A 7,294-nucleotide genomic window follows, 5' to 3' on the forward strand; every position below is an offset into this window, starting at 1 on the left:
CCACTGAAAATTAAAAGAAAAAAAATACTGCTCCACCAGCCCCCATTTCAGCTTCCATGCAGAGTGCTCAATTAGAATAGTAGATAGTACTTACTGAGTCTTTTCCTCTGCCTTCTGCATTTTATTTTATAATTCTGAATTTAACAAACTTCAAATGAAATGAGCATTTCCATACACATTATAGAATAGAATATGCAAAATATAAACACATGAACTGCCAATCTGTATCATGTAAAACTTGTTTTCTTTTAAAGTATATAAGAAATTCAGCTTATAATTTTCAAAGATGATCTGCTTTTCTGTGATTCTTTCTTCCCTTCCTTTTGTTCTTTTTATTTGGTGGAAGGGAGACTGGGTTGGGGAGGGAGGAGACTCTATCCCTAAACTCCCCCCACCTTGAAAACAAAACAAAAATCTTTGTAATAAATAGGCATAGTCATATACATGGCCATATCCAAATATGGCCACATGCAAAAATTTCCTTATTTCTTGCTTCCTTTCTTCTTCTCTTCCCCTTGATCTCTTCCTTCCTTCCTTCTTTTCTTTCTTTCTCCCTTCCTCCCTTTCTCCCTTTCTCCCTTTCTCCCTTTCTCTCTTTCTCTCTTTCTCTCTCTCTCTCTTTCTCTCTCTCTCTCTTTCTTTCTTTCTTTCTTTCTTTCTTTCTTTCTTTCTTTCTTTCTTTCTTTCTTTCTTTCTTTCTTTCTTTCTTTCTTTCTTTCTTTCTTCCTTCCTTCCTTCCTTCCTTCCTTCCTTCCTTCCCTCCTTCCTTCCCTTCTGTCTTTTCCCCCATCTTGCCTCAGGTTGGAAATATAGAGGCCACTCACTGGTTGCATCTCACTTCTGATCAGCTGATCTCACTAACTCCCATACACCCCCATACTCGTTCACTCCAGGGGCCTCACCATATTGGTGCCAAACAGTATGGAAGGGTTAGCCCAATGCAACTTAGAACCCACCGATCTTTCCATCAATTTCAGCCTCCCTAGCAGCAGGAACAACCATTAAGCTCATCACACTGGCCTCTATCTCTTTCTGCATCTTGAATTCATCACCTCTCCCTCTCTGTCAGGAGATAGGTAGTATGTTTCATCATGGGTCCACTGGAATCATGGTTGATTATTGCATTGGTAGAAGTTCTTAAGTCTTAAGTTGTTTGTCTTTATAAATTCATTTTCCTAGTTAGCAGTTAGTGAGTCAAAAGTTTTGAGACTCATTTAGGGAAGGGATACAATCACCAAAGTCCCTTCCTACTAACCACCCTAGGATCCTTTGAAATCTCCAGTCACCTCCTCTACCCCCTAACCATGGAGACTCTTCAAAATTCGCTTCTGACTACCTCAACTACAGAATCTTAGAATTCACTAGAAGTGGGCCAGATATTCATTCACCAAGACACCTAGCAGTGTCTTCCTCAGAATTTATTCAATAATAGTTCAGTAAAAACTGAGTTCAATAAAACTCAGTAGGATGAAGCTCAGGAATTAAACTTTCATAGGTGAGGGGTAAGAAACATCTGAGCCACTGAAGAAATGAACAAACAAAAATTCCCATCACAATAAAAAACTACTGAAGAGTAAAAGATTACCTAGAGAAAGATATCCTATCTGACTATTTGTGACCCCAACTGGGGTTTTCTTGGCAAAGACACTAGAGTGGTTTGCCATTTCCTTCTCCAACTTATTTTACAGATGAGCAAAGTGAGGCAAAAAGGGTTAAGTAACTTGTCTAGGGTCACATAGCTAAGTAAATGTTTGAGGCCAGATTGGAGCTCAGGAAGAGTCTTCCTGATTCCAAGCCCAGGACAGAAGACACCTTCTGTGTGTTTTCTTTCTCCACCGGGTGGCTGCTAGAGAAAGGTGTAGCCGACAATCATATCCTCTTGGCTTCAACCTTTCCTTCCTCACAGGCAAGAGAACATGGGTGATAGAGAAGACAGAAGACACCTTCTGTGTGTTTTCTTTCTCCACCCCTCTCAGACTTTTCTCCTCTAATCAACCAACTGTCTCTGTTGGTTGGGCCCCATGTTCCTGCCCAAACCAGTCCCACCATGAATCAGAGATTCTAGATGCTTTCTATTAAACGTCTCTCTCCCTACTATTCCCCACCATGAGCTCTCTAAGGAGGTTTATTACAGGGATGATTTCATATTTATGAAGAGGCCTTAGGGTACTGGATGCCACATGACCCTTCCTTCCCTTCTTTTCAAAGAGCCTCGTTTCTCATGTGTATTGACACATGCCTTTGGAGGAGGCCCAGGGTTGGGGACCATTCTTCCTCTGGCCTTCGAGGTCACCTTAAATTAGTCCTCCCAAGGCATGGAACAGACTGACTGGTCAATTCTCAGTCTCAGCTTCACTTGCGGCTCAGAACTTCAACCAGGCTGTTTGTCCCTGGGCCTGCTGCCCATTGGGGTCAGGCTGAGGTGATTTTCCCTTTGACAATCCTTGTTGCTGTCTCAATCAGGTCTTACTTAGTCAACTTCAACAGCTTTCTGGGGATTAACTGGGTTGGGGAAGTGAAAGGATTTTTGGGGGGGGGGGATATGGTAAAGAAAGGTAGGCATTTTGCAGCATCAAGACAAGCTAGAAACACAATTATGCTTGACACTGATGCAGAGTTGGTTATTGTTATGACTCCAAATTCTCCCAGAGGCAAAGAAAGAAAATATACACACAGGTGTAGCAGCAAGCACCCCAGCATCCCCAGGGTGGCTGCCAACACAGGTTCTTAAATCTGCTTTGCTAAAGGAAAGCAACTCAAAATTGGTTAACAAGCTTACTTTAATCAGTCAAATATATATTGTTTACCTAGTTCAGGGGAAAAAGGTCAGCACCCTGAACTTCAGAGTATACAGACAGAATTATCAAGACAGAGAAACAGATCAAGCAGACAGTTTTCCAAACTGTCCAACCATTACATCCATACCAAATCAACATCTGGGTTTTTCAACCCAGCCAGGGGCTCTCAATGGCTTCCCAGGGTCTCATCTGATCAAATCAGAGAACACTTCTCAAAGTGAGCCCCAAAGCAAAGCCTCACATCAGGGATTATATAGCCTACTCCTGGGTCAGAGAATGTAACCACCCTCGACCCACTGCCCAATCACACAGCATCAAGGTGTGGGCATTCCTGAAAACCAAGCCTCCTGCCACAGGCTCCATGTGACCACATTCAGCCTATTAGGAGGCAGAGTATATTTTCAAATCAAGGAAGGTTCTCAGAGTCTCTTAAACCTATCAAAGGTCCTAGGGGCAGGCAAGATCTTTAAATTTGCATTTCCATTACAACGGGCCCAAAACAAACAGAAAAATTTGCCACTGCCACCACTTTCGAAACTCAAGAATGGGGAGAGTGAGAGAAAGAGAACAATAGGAGAAAAATCCCACAGCCTGAATGGAGCCTTGCAAATAGCTACCAGCCCACAGCTTTGGTGACTTTGGCATTCTGTTGCCTTTGTCTGGTCTTCCATCTCCCATTTGTTGTTGTTCAGTCCTATCCAACTCTTTGTGTCCCCTTTTGGGGTTTTCTTGACAGAGATACTGGAGTGGTTTGCCATTTCCTTCTCTAGCTCATTTTATAGCTGAGGAAATTCAGTTAAATGACTTGCCCAGGGTCACACAGCTAGTAAGTATCTGAGACCAGATTTGAACTCAGGATGATGATGAGTCTTCCTGACTCTGGACACAGCATTCTATCCACTGCACCACCTAGCTCCCCTCCATCTCCCTCGAGGTATCCAAAAAGAGTCAGTCAGTCAGTCAGTCAGTCAGTCAGTCAGTCAACTAGCCCTTAGTAATCGACTGTGTTTTGTCTCCGGACTGCGCTAAGTGCTAGAGATACAAAGAAAAGCAAACACTAGTCCCTGGCCTCAAGCGCTCGCTCACGAAGACAGCCACGAGCGAACTAAGTAGAGGCGGCACAGCTCCCAGGTGCTTTCAGAGGGAAGGCACCAAGATGAAGGAGGCTTCTTACAGAAGGTGGCTCTTGGGACTCCCCTTGCTGTCCTGGACACCAGGCACTTGTTTGGAAGCTGATGATTAGAGCTAACCATGTTCTCCTTGGTTCCGTGGCAGGTCCAACAAATTAGATGGCTCAGTGAATAGAAAGAGCGCTGGGCCTGGAGCCAGAATGACTCGTGTTCCTGAGTTCAAATCTGGCCTCAGACACTTCCTAGCTGGGTGACCCTGGGCAAGTCACTTCACCCTGTTTGCCTCAGCTTCCTCGTCTGTAAAATGAGCTGGAGAAGGAAATGGCGAACCGCTCCAGTGTCTTTGCCAAGAAAACCCCACAAGGGGGTCATGAAGAGTCAAATACAGAGTGAAAAGATTCAATGACAAACAAGATGGCCTCTGAAGTTCCTTCAACCTGAGGATCCTAGGATTTGGAGATGAAGGGGCTTTGAGAGATCATCCCATCTTCTGCAAGAAGCATTTCATGGTCCCCCTTGATGGTCATGCCCTCTCTCTGTGAGTACCTCCATTTTATTCTATCTCTTGTTTGTAGGTGGTGGTTTACATGTTCTCTCCCCTGTTAGACTATGATCTCCTTCAGAGCAAGGAGTATCTTTTGATTAGTACCCCACTTTGTAAAGAGGAGGAAACTGAGGCCCAGGAAATAAAGCAATTTGCCTAGGGTGAAACAGGTAGTAACTAGGAGAGCAGGAACTTTAAATTCCCTCCCCTTTTAAGAGGAAAATTCTCTAGACTGAATAAGGTTTTTATTTGCATCTGGAAGAAGCCTAGGATGGTGGAGGTCAGTGCAAATTGGGAGTTCTAAGGGAAGGGGACAGCTTTCCCCAAGAGGCAGAGACTCTTGGTTGTCTTAAAGTAATACTTCTCCCTACGATTGGGGAAGAGAAGGTGGGGGGAGGGGAGGGGAGGAGAGAGCGCTCCTTTAAGCTCAGCAAACATCTGGCATGATTGTGTCACATCACATTCAGACCAACTGGATGAAGACTGATGGGTTCAAACCTTCTAGAGCTCCAGCTCTGGCTCTCCGGAGACAGCCCCCAGGCCCAGGGAGATATTTAATTGGGGCCTTGGATATGTGTGTGTGTGTGTGTGTGTGTGTATTTGGGGTGGGGGTTGGGAAAAGAACTTTAGAAGAGGTCCCCTTCACAGAGATTACTAAAGTTTGATTACCTTTGTGTTAACAGATTTTGGCCAGGGCCTTGAGTCAAGAAAGAGACCTGGCTGCTGCTGAGTTTCTATAGTCTTTCTAGATAAGATTACTCCATTAAAAAAAAAAAAACCTTAAAATTAAAAAGGATTCAGCAAAACATTTTTTAAAAGACATCTTTTTTAAAATTCTAGTTTATATTTTTAATTTATGGAATATAACAAGCATTTCCATAAGATAGTACAATAAAAAGATGATTGCACATGAAACTTCAAGTCTATTATTACACCTTGCTATTCCTTTAAAATATATGTTATCATGTAAATTTCTTTTTCTTCTCTCCCCCCTCCCTATTCTAGAGATGGCTACTGTAAGACACAAATATGTGCACATGTGTATATATATATATATATATATATATATATATATATATATATATATGTAAAACCATTCTATACACACTTCTATTTATCAGTTGTTTCTTTGCATAGAGATATCGTATTTCATATGTCCTTTGTAATTAATTTGGGTGTTTATAATAGTTAAAATGACTTATTTGTTCAAAGCTATGATTAAAACAATACTGCTGTTGCTGTATACAATGTTCTCTTGGTTCTGTAAAGGGAGATCTTCAGAAGAGACATCATCCTGAGAGCAACCTTCTCTCCATCCACATCAAAATCTTTCTGGTGTCTAAACTAACTCCTACCTACCACAGCTGATAACTATTTCCTTTTACCTAATTCCTTGATTTCCTGACTAAATCAAGTTCCCCTCTGGGGTACACCCCCCTGTTCCCCCCCGCCCCCCCCCTTGTCCCCCCACCCCAGCAGACAGGGTTCTCCTATTTCCAGGCCTGTGGTAATCAAGGTCTGCCCTGGGGCAGGCCCTAGAGATAAAGGGAGGAGCCATATTTTGGTGTCTGAAAGCTCACCTAGATCTGAAAGGACTTAGAATCTGAAGCCAATAGTGGGCCTCTACAGATAACTCTGCTGGAGTCATTTGTTATTTAATTCATCTTGGGAAACAACAACTGAGATCTTGGAAGGCCTTATATCTTCTCACTCTACTCCCCTTAAGTGGTTAAAGATCCCCAATTCTGCTTGTTGGTAGGGAGGGGAGGGAAAATAGAACTATTTTCTATGCTAATTCTATTTTCAATGCTAATTCAGCTGCTTACACCTATCTGCTAGCTATGTGAGCACTGGCAGTTCCTTTGTTTCTCTGAAAAAGTTATCCCATCAATTATCACATCCAGAAAGTTCTTGGGTTGGTAGTTAGGGAGCTTAGAGTCAGGAAAACTTGGGATCAAAACCCACCTCAGTACCACATCTCACCAGTCAGATTGGCTAAGATGACAAAACAGGAAAATGACAAATGCTGGAGAGGATGTGGGCAAATTGGAACACTAATGTATTGCTGGTGGAGTTGTGAACTGATCCAGCCTTTCTGGAGAGCAATCTGGAATTATGCCCAAAGGGCTATAAATAATTTCATATCCTTTGACCCAGCAATACCACTCCTAGGGTTATATCCCAAAGAGATCATAGAAGTGGGAGGAAGACCCATATGTACAAAAATGTTTATAGCAGCTCTTTTTGTGGTGGCAAAGAATTGGAAATTAAGGGGGTGCCCATCAATTGGGGAATGACTGAACAAGTTATGGTTATGGACAAGGATGAACAAGCATGTTATGGAATACTATTGTGCTATAAGAAACAAAGAGCAGATGGACTTCATATTTACCTGGAGAGGCTTATACGAACTGATGCTGAGTGAGAAGAGTAGAACCAGGAGAAGTTTGTGCACAATTACAGACACAACCTATGTGTGATGACCAACTTTGATAGACTGGACTCTTCTCAGCAATGCAGTGATATAAGTCAATCCCAAAAGACTCATGATGAAGAGAAATGTGTACATCCAGAGAAAAAACTGAGTTTATATCCAGATGGAAGCAAAATACCTGATCTTTTTTCTTTTCTTGTTTGGTTTTATGTCCTCTTTACCATTTTTCATTCTATCTGATACAATCCATCTTTATAACCTGACTAATGTATAATGTGAAAGTATTTACAGATTCTATACTTGACTATATGCCGCCATGGGGGAGAGGGGAGGGAGGGGGACAAAATGCTAAACTCAAGAAATTGTGGAATTGAATCTTGTAAACTAA

Source organism: Petaurus breviceps, unplaced genomic scaffold (genome assembly GCF_028583685.1).
Source record: "Petaurus breviceps papuanus isolate PSGF00001 unplaced genomic scaffold, PetGlider_PUasm1.0 90925, whole genome shotgun sequence".
Lineage (NCBI taxonomy): Eukaryota > Metazoa > Chordata > Mammalia > Diprotodontia > Petauridae > Petaurus > Petaurus breviceps.